This window comes from Globicephala melas, chromosome 2 (assembly GCF_963455315.2).
Source record: "Globicephala melas chromosome 2, mGloMel1.2, whole genome shotgun sequence".
Classification (NCBI taxonomy): Eukaryota; Metazoa; Chordata; class Mammalia; order Artiodactyla; family Delphinidae; genus Globicephala; species Globicephala melas.
In genome coordinates, this window is record NC_083315.2 from 160,182,441 (window position 1) to 160,193,170 (window position 10,730).

A 10,730-nucleotide genomic window follows, 5' to 3' on the forward strand; every position below is an offset into this window, starting at 1 on the left:
AGGATTCACCAGCTTATTCAAGATGGCAGACTGAGCACTCAGTTTTACTGTCTCTTCTTCCCAAACTCCCTTTGGGATTATAAGAAGTTATGAAAGAAATAAAAAGACTAACTGCAGTAAACAAGAACTCAGGGGGCCAAGATATTTGAGGAAATCTGGAAAATTTCAAGCAGATGGGTTGATATTAATAGAGAAATTCAGAATCCAAAACACGAGAGGTAAGGATCTTTACTGAGGGAGCCCTGGAGGCACTGAAATCTGAGCTAATTGCACAAAGGAGAGGCGTGGGACACAGGGCAATTATGAGTGTAATGAATTAAAGAACTCTATTAGGAATAAGAGGGCCAGTTAGGAATTCATGCTTCTATTACCATTTCTCCTCCCCTGTAATGCAAAATGGCAGCTCTTTAGCCCCAAGATAAAAACATAGGAACTGCTCTCTGTAGAAAGGAAATGGAGCCATAAAGGTAGACCCAATAAATTTCAAAAGAATGAAATTATTCAGAGTATGTTCTCTAACCACAAAGGGATTAAGCTAGAATTTATTTTATTTAAAAATTATTTTTATTAAAAAAAAATAAGATAACTAGAAAAATCCCAAATTCCAAACTCCAAGGTATTAAGCAAGATATTTTAACCTATTCCAGGGTCAAAGAAGAACAAATGCAAATTGGAAAACATTTTAAATAAAAGTCAAAAAGCTATAAAATATTTACATGTGTGGAATACAGCTGAAATAATGTTTTGAGAGAAATTTAGAGGCTTAACTATATGTTTTAGAAAAAAGGTAAATGTTGAATATCAATGGTTTAAGCATTCATCACAAAATTTGAGAACAAAAAAGTTAAGTCAAATCCAAAGAATGCACAAGAAAATAAATATCAAAGATAAAAGAAGAGATCAATAAAATACAATGTAAATATACAACAGAGAATACAAACAAAACTAAAAGCTTGTTCTTTGAAAATACCAATAAAATTGATAAACCACTTGGAAAATATTCAAGAAAAAAATTTAAGTGACATGAATTAGCAATATTAGGCTTGAACAAGAGACACAAATAATTCCTATATGAAATGATGATAGGATTATAGTATGACCAACTTTATAATACTCAATTTTAAAATTTTGAAGGAATAGAAGAATTCACTGAATAATACAAGGTTGAAAGGAAAATAAATACAACACCTGATTTCTTTGGTACTTATTACAGTATTGAATCCATAATTTGAATTCTTCCACAATGAAAACCTCAGAACCAGATGGCTTTTCTAGGTAATTTTTTTCAATAGTGCCAATCTTACTCAAAATTATTCCAATAAAAGAAATAAAGGGAAATGATTCCTAAACTTTTATAAGACTATCATAATTTTGATTCCAAATACTGACAAGTATTTTTCAAGAAAAAAATATATTATTGGCCAATCTTTCTCAGGAACTTAAATACAAAAATGTAGCAAAAATGTATCAGAACACATAAAGGTAATTAATAAAATTTATATGCTCGCAGAAAAGGGAAAACATAATTAGATAATTTTAATACATGTTCAAAAGGCAAAAGGGCATTTGACAATGTTTTATACCTATTTATAGTTTAAAAAAACAGAAAACTAGAATAGAAAAGATTTCCCTTAATCTGAAAAAGAATAGCCCCCCCAAAAAACCTACATCACACATTATCCACAATGGTGAAATATTGACAACTTTTTTCCAGAAATTGGGAAAAGTAAATGAATACCCATTATCAGTGCTTCTATACCATATTTCAATAAACCAAGGAAAAGAAATAAACAGAATTATGATATGGAGAAAATTATAAAATCAGTACTTATAGATGACATTATCATGCAGATAGATAATCCAGAGAAGTCTATAAACTATTAGAATTAATTAATAAATTTAGCTAGCCTGTTAGTTATAGAATAATGTAAAAAATAAAATACAGTTCTATATACCAACACCAAATAGTTAGAAAATAAGATTAATAAATTACCATAAAAAAACATTCAATACTAGTCCCTAAATATGGCTGGACCAGAAGATATCTATTGCCTATCTGTAATAGTGATAGAATGTTTTTAGCTCCACAGTGAGCACATGGGCTACATTTCGTGCAATTATTTTATCTTCATCTTGGTGCCTAGTACGATGTCTTGCATTCTTTAGGCAATCATGACTGAGGTGCTTTGATTCTTTACTGCATGCAAATGGAAAGAAAAAACAAAAAACAAATGGAGAAAGACGTTACACAAATACTTTGTTTTTGTTTCCTTCTTTTTATGGAGTCTCTCACAGTCTTGCCGTGGAGCATGGCAGCAGTCCATCCAGGGACAGTATGTCTTTCATGTAGTCGGGACTGAGAAAATTCCTGTCAGAGGATCAGAACTCCATTCCAAGCTGTTACTGTTAAGCTCTAAAGCAATGGAGGCTCTTACTTTTGGCAACAATCGGCCCTTCTTCCCAAGATACTGACTGCATTTTTTTTGCAATCACAAACTAGAACTGTGGTTCAAAATAGCAAAACACATTTTTAAAAATAAACTGAAACTATTGAATGGATTTCATACCTATAGAATCTCAAGACCCCTTGATACACAGACAGGTTTCAGTATCCCATAATGGAAAACGTTTTGTAGGAAAAGGATCCAGAGCAATTCTGATATTCTCTTGTTCAAGCATTCCCTGATCATTTTGTATGGCGTTATTGATTTTATCCTAATTTTTAAGTCTTTGATTTGCTGGTATCACAGAAAAGCTAAACAGCAATTGGCAGAAAGAGTTAATTGTTGAGTATTATTAGTTAGCTCAGATTGCCATAACAAAATACCACAAAGAGGTTGGCTTAAACAACAAAAATTTATTTTTCTCATAATTCTAGATGCTGGAAGTCCAAGATCAAGGTGCCAACAGGTAAGACCTTTCTTCCTGCCATTTTGCTTTGCTTTCACATGGTGTTTCCTCTGTGTGCACTCAGAGACTGAGAGAGAGAGATCTGGTGTCTTTTCCTCTTCTTGTAAGGACATCAGTCCCATAGGATTAGGATCCCACCTTTATGATCTTATTTAATTTTAACTCCCTCCTTAAAGGCCTTACCTACAAATGCAGTCACATTGGGGTTAGGGCTTCAGCATATTCATTTGGGAGAAACACAATTCAGTCCATGATGTTGATATTAGATTACTTTTTTAAAAAAGTGACAGTGGAATAAAAAAGGATTTTTTTTACATATGGATTTTAAATATGTTTGGATTTAAAATAGCAAATTTTTAATTCAAAGTTACGAAAGTTTGATAACAAAATTCTAACTTTGTAAGCCATGTTCAATAATGTAAACTTTAATGTTAACTAGAGCATCACAGAATTTTTAAAGAAACTTGCCTCAACATTTCTCACATATCATAGCTAAGTTAAGAGAAATAATTTTCATGCATCCAGAAGTGATATGTATTAAGCGAGAAGAAATTGTTTTAGTGTCAACTTCATTGAGACTAGTGAGAATTGACAGTGCACAACAATACAGAGAAATAATATTTTTAAATGTTTACTTAAAAACTAAGACTGTGTGTGTGTGTGTGTGTGTGTGTGTGTGTGTGTGTGTGTCTATTTAGTGTGGGGACCAAAAAACTTTCCAAAAATTTTAAAATGGTTTTTCCTGATCATTTTCATAGAAAAAATTAGTAAAGATTAAATTATGGTTTAGGATCCTCAGTTTAAGCAGCTAGAAATTTGTGAAATATATTTTAGAAAAAAAATCCAACAGAAATTAAAAGGATCAAGGGTATTATTTGACTATCTGAAAAACAATGATTTTACAAAGCAATTCATTCTCCCAGCATGCCAGAAAAACAAGCATTCTATATCAAACTGAATTGGACAAACTACCAGTGCTCTGGAACTACTTACTGTTTCAAGTTATGGTTTTAACCTGTTGACTAGTAAGAAAATTGCTCAAAGTCATTATTTTGTCATTATTATAAACAGAAAACTGCTTAACTAATGCTTTGATACTTGATATTTTGATTTTTTTGATTCAAATATTGTAGCACCTCTTCAATATTTCTTGAGTAACTTCTAGTTACATCTGATGAAAATTTCCTCTAGGTAAATTGACTATGTAATTTATAGTACTTTAGAGTTAATCTAAATTAAAACCATTTTAATATCACCCATCAATGCTCAGACAGAGCCACATTTAATGTCTTTTAACCAAATTGTACTAGTGTTTTTGCTGTAGCAACTTCCAGAAAATTTAAATTCCTGAATATCATGTGGAGAAATGTTTTAGATGGTATACTGATTATGTGCTAAAGGGAGTTGGGTATAGGAGGTACTAGTAACTGGAGAAAATGGTTTTATAACAGCTACATTCTTGTACTTTGTAACTATACTTTCTTCAGTGAAATCATTTTTTTCTGTTATGCTTAACTATTCAATCGTTTTTAGTGATTCTCAAATTCAAGATAAAATGAAGTTGTCATCACTATGAAATTTCAACCTGGAAACTGGAAGAAAAATCTGTTGAATTTATAAAACTGGACTTCAGATGTTAGTTGGGGCCCTTCAGAAAATTTTGTTGGTTAGCAAAACAGGGCTCTGTTTAAAGAAAATAAAATTCAGGATAAATAAATCTTTTTCATAAACAACCTCAGTGACTGGTTCTAGCACCAAATACACTATGGAGATTTTTATGAATGCAGGTAGTACTGTGCTAAGTTTCAATCACATATTCATCCTTTTTTTTTTTTTTAATCCCTTAATGTGAGTTGTGATCTAGGATGTATTGTTGCAGATAGATGTCAATTTAATGAGGCAATTACCTCAGTTAGGACTTTGTTCTTCTCATGCTTTTGCCACAGATACCTGTACAACTTGGTCAAAAGTTACAATTTTGGTTGTTCCACAAAAACATTATATAAAATGAAAGAATATTGGTGCTGGTGACTGTCTATTGTTTGAGCACTTCTTTACTTCATTCATATTATTTTTCTACCCTTTCCTGTCATTCTAATATAAAGTTACTTTGATCACATTAATTTTCAAATATCTTGTAGTTATACAGGTTGACTAGGAAATATATAACAGTTTTCATTGTTTTGATATCATCCACATTTAACCCATTGTGTAAAATCACAGATTTTTTTTTACCATGATAGAGTAACCATTGCATCCCACTATTAAGACTTCCTAAAGAGCATAGAATTTCAAGTGGAAGAAGGGGTACAGCACTACTTTTTCTAACACATTAACTTCTCAGGTATCTTCAGAATTCCATAGCTTTCCTGGCTTAAACGTTGTGTCTCTAAGAGCTTTCTTTTTTTCTTTTTCTTTTTTTTGAACCTAATCTAAACAGACTTTCATCCCATCCCTTCAGTTAGCCTATAAATATCAGTTCAGTACTGATGACTTCCAAAATTCTATTTTTATTTGTTTATTTATTAACTGTCCACTCCAATAGGATCCAATCTACATCAGGCCAGGGACTTTTTCTATATTGTTTATTGCTGTAGTTCTAAAATATAGAAGAGTACCTGGTAAATAATAAATACCCAGTAAATACATTTTGAATAAATTATTTCATTATTTTTCTTTTTGATGAGTATTTTAAGAGACATTCTTGTGCTATTTAGAATTTCCTCCAAATTCCAAGGAAAAAACATCGAAAATGCTTAATTTTTTTAAGAGATAACCTTCTCAAAAAATACATCCATGGTTTCTAAGAAATCTCTCTGCTTTCTTTCCTAAAGTAACCATTTACTCACACATTCCATGAAAATCTACACCCACCTGACCCTCAGAAAGTGTTTGCTGAAACCAAACAGTCCAATTTAAGAATTAAATCTTAATTCAGTCATATAATAGCTGTGTAGATCTTGTAATTCACATAACATCTGTGAACCTCAGCCTTACAATCAGACATAAATAATTCTTAACTTGCAAATATGGTAGAAGAATTAGAGATAATATACATAAAGCCAAGGTCACAGAACCAGGACATGTGTCAGGGTCTCAAAAAGAGAAAGATAATTATTTCATTTTATTATTATTGAAAAATATTTAAATGCTCTTGATAAAACAAAATTCAACTAATATTCATTAATTGCTTACAGAGTTCAAGGCATTTTGTCAGGCTCTGTAAGTTTGTTTTCTTTTGCTTCTGGAAAGCAGCTATGGTAGGCATGGGCCACTGGAATCCAATCTGATTTGAAGGAGGGTGTCAGTCTTTGTGGGGGCTGGTTTTCCTCTCTTCTTCAAGTAAGATTTCAGGGGCAGGGGTCCCAAATGAACTAGTGGTGTTTACCAAGATTCCTCTTTCATGTTGAGGCTTGATTTCTAAGTTCTGTTCCCCTTAACCCCTAGTACTGCTGAAAGTTCCCTACTAGCTTTTGTGTCATGTGTTAGCAAATGCCTCCAAGGAAAAAGCTGTGCTAATCCTTGGGCTTACATATAAGCATCCTGTCTCTTCAAGACTCTGAACCCTCAAGTCCTGGTTGAGGCATTGAAAAACCAAAAAGCCTTGGTTTTTCACCAGTACCTTCAAACAAATTAAAAAAATAAATTTCCCCTATTTTCTTGTTGTTTCCAGTGAAGAGTTAATCTGAAATAGTTTATGTACAAATATCAGAAGGAATATCTGTAATATTGATATTTCTGAATAATATATTTTTCACTATTTTTTTCTCAAGATCATAATTTTCTTTAATAATACCACATCATGCTTAATGTTTGTAAATTGGTAAGTTCACAAAACATAAGCTGAAAGCCGTGGACATGAAATATGCAGTTTAATTTCTACCTGAGTGATGATTGTCACCAATTGTAACAGAAGTGTTAAAAGCTCCTCTATAATTTTGCTATCATTGAGCTTCATTTCCAATTTAAAAAAAATATTTCATACTCCACACAGGTTGTTAAAAAATGAGGTGGCATATCACAAGTGAATGAAGGAAGATTTGGGGTAATATTGACCAGGTGAACTCTGATGGCTGCTGTGGAAATAGGAAAATGATTTCTCCTCCAAGTCTGGGATGGAAATGCATCTCTTGCACAGACAACTTTCAGTGTACATTTACCTGATCTACTTTGTTTACTTAACATGGCCGACTGGCTGTGAGGGCCTTGGTGTCAGACTACATTAGCATGCACGTACATGTAAAATTAATCAACAGACTTAGCAACTCATTGCGTAGTTCCCTTAGAGCCTGGGGTTAAACATCTGTCTGGAGTGATGTTTCCTAAAAGGCTTTATGTAATGGCCAGAGAACTCAGAGTAGGCACTTAGTGTGGAAGGAAGGGCAAGACAGACACTTGAGGGGAACTGCTGGGTTTCAGTGAACTGACAATCTCACCATCATACCCAAAGTTTACAAACTTAGACTCCAAAAGCTTTTAAAGCTTCTTGCATCTGTGTTGCCTGACCTGCCTTTAACATTAAGCATTTATGTCCAGGATACTCTGAACATATGTCTTTATTCAGAGTATCTTTAATGTGAATGAAAATGTCTGCATCTTTCTGAAATATCTATTCCATAAATCACAACTTTAACTTTGTTGTACTGGGCTGAATGGTTTGGTTTTGCCAGGCTTTGCAACTGGAAAAAGTTGAACCAGTAATGCATTAGATACGTTTGCAGTGGTTTAAAGCATCAGCAAGTTTTTGTTTCCTCAATAGTTGACGAAGTTCGTGATGTGTTAGAAGGAAGCATCATATAATTGAAAGAACATGAGCTTCAGATTCAGTTCTCCGCTCTCCTACTTATTAGCTGTGTGACTGACCCTGTCTCCTTGTCCTTTGAGCTACACCATGCCATCTCCTGAGGGATATCATCCATAAATCTCTAGTTGGGGTTACACATATTATATTCTATTTGGAAGGTGCTCTATAAGCATAGTTACTCTGGAACCAGTTCAAGAAATCAATCTTACTCGGTTGCTTCCATAACTAACAGTCCTAAACAAATTGAGGTCTGTACTGACACTCTACAGACATACAAATAATTAATAGTGGTGGAGGGAAGCTTTAACAGTGACAGAATAGCTCCTTTCACTTAGCTGTTTAAATGCTGCTTGGAAAATGTTGCAAAATGATAATCAACTCACCTTAAGGCAATTTATTTAGAATACAGAAGATTAGAGACATGCATAGGAGAGATTTCCTGGGGTGAACAGATGCTTCACTAAGTATCAGTCATTTGGAAGTGAGTAATAGTCAGCTGTCACTGAGTTGAATAGCAAGGTTTCTTGTTCAATGCGATGTTTGCGCTGAATGAAGTTGCTTTATTAGTGAAATAAAAGAAAAAGTGATTAGGTTTTTGTACAAGTTTCCTTAAATTAGTTTCTTATTAGATAATAGATATTTTTTTCAAACTTAAAATGAACTCAATTTATATATGAGATCTGACAGAATCTTTTTTCTGGGAAATAAATGGTCCAGCGGTCATGAGCTTTGAATTTTAACAATATTCTGCTCCTGTCACCTGTGACCCTAGGCATGTTAATTAAACTTCCAGAAAATCAGTTGCCTCATCTTTAAAATGAGAATTATAAAGGAGATTAACTCTCAAAACAATTTCTTGCTCAAAGCGTAGATGAAAGAATGTGCAGTATTTAGATGATTTGCTGGCTTGGTGGTGAAGCAGCTAATTGGAATTTAGGGAGACAGCCACAATCAGGCATTATTAATAGATCTCAGTAGTAAAGATGAGCAAAGTAGATTTGAGTCTCTGCTAGGCAGAATAATCTCCCACAAAAAAATGTCCAAATCCTAATCCTCAGAACTTGCAAATATGCTACTTAACATGGGACTTTGCAATTGTGGCTAAACTAGGACCTTGAGATGAGGAGATTATTTTGGGTTATCCAGGAGGGCTCAATGCAATTTCAAGCATTCTTAAAAGTGGCAAAGGGAGACAGAAGAAGTCAGAGTGATGTGATATGAGTAGGTCTCCACCTGTCACTGCTGGCTTTGTAGATGCAGGAAGGAGAACACAAGCATAGGAACATAGGCCGAATTCAAAGATGCAAGGAAATATTAATAGATTTTCCCCTTAAATCCTCCAGAAAGGAAGGTATACTAACTATCACCTTGATTCTAGTCCAGTAAGACAGTGTCACACCTCTGACCTACAAAACTGAAATTAATAAATTAGGGTTGTTTTAAGCCACTAGGTTTGAGGCAATTTGTTGTAGTAGTAATAGAAAATTAATACAGCACTTAACATGGTAAGCAACAAACAAAATCTTCTCTATAAATGAAGGAAGGTTTAGATATACTGGGTGAATAAATGAATGAGTAATGAATGAATGGATTACTATGATAAACACCCATATAGAGCTTCCTGAAGAATCTGGTTAAATGGACCAAGGGCCTTTCAATTTCATAGTCTTTATGAATCCCGTGAATCCACACTCAAGTTTCTCCTTTTGGGAAGGATATCTCACTCTTAAAAGCTCACTTCTCTGCCCATCAGCATGAGTGTTTTTCTCCATAGCAGATGCACTGTAATGCAAATACTAGCCCACAAGACTATTTTTCTAGAATGGGAGTTTCTGGAAAGCAGGACTGTGTCAACTTCATTACTATCATCCCAATGCAAGTAAGAATGCAATAGACAGTGGATAATAGAATGAATGGAATGAAGGAGGGAAACCAGGGAATGACTGAGAGTTCCATTTGCTCATCTCTGAATCTGGAAAATTTAAACATTGTTTAGTCTTTGCCCACACATAGCACATGCTAATTCCTTCCCCAAGGGAGGAGACATAAGGTCCAAACTAGTCACTGTATCTACTCAAAATCCAGGATCTCCTGAACTTGAACAGTCCTCTCCATGGGGTCTCACCAGGATTCCCTGTGCTCTGGCTGCCCACAAACTGAAAAGACCAAGTTTCCACAACCACATACAGAATTATATATACAATATAGAAGAGGCATTATAAAGAGAAAGAATGGGAGACTTACTAATTGTTCTTTTGCAGCAGTTCTGAAATCCCACTGGGGGAATACTATGAAAGTCTTTGACCCCAGAAGAGGAGAAATAATCTTCATGGTCCTGGCTCTATTCTCTGGAAGTTCTGTCTTATCTATCATACTCCATGGCAGTGCCTGAAGTAGGAATAATGTTCTTTGAAGACACTGAATATCTTTAAAAACCAGCTTTCTGTACCTGGAAGTTTAGAGGACCAAAGTTTGTCATAAATCACAAAAAGTCAAATAATTTTCAGTTTGCCCCATGGTTTATTTGGCAAAATTACTCCTTCAGAAATGTTGTAGGCTTCTAATATATTCAATTTCAGTTATATATGTTAATAATCATACTTAACTTGTTACACATAGTCTCAAATGTACTTTATTTCTTTGTTTCCTCACCTCTATGTCCTAACTTTTAATTGTTACTAAATTGAAGCTACCAAGATTCAGTGGAAAGGCTACACAATCAGTCATCTTTGCTGCAAACTGCATTTTCCATCTCTTGAGCTAAAATTCACATATAATTAAGTTTAACAGTATTATATGTACAATGTGATGATACTTACAAAATATGCAATTGTGTAACTAATGCCACAGCTATGACATAAAATGTTTCTGGCACACCAAAAAGTTTCCTCACATACCTTTGTAGTCAACCTCTGCTTCATGCCCAGCCCCAGGCAACTGCTGATATGCTTTCTGTTACTAGAGATTATTTTACTTTGTCTATAATTTCTTATAAAATGAACCATACAGTATGTGC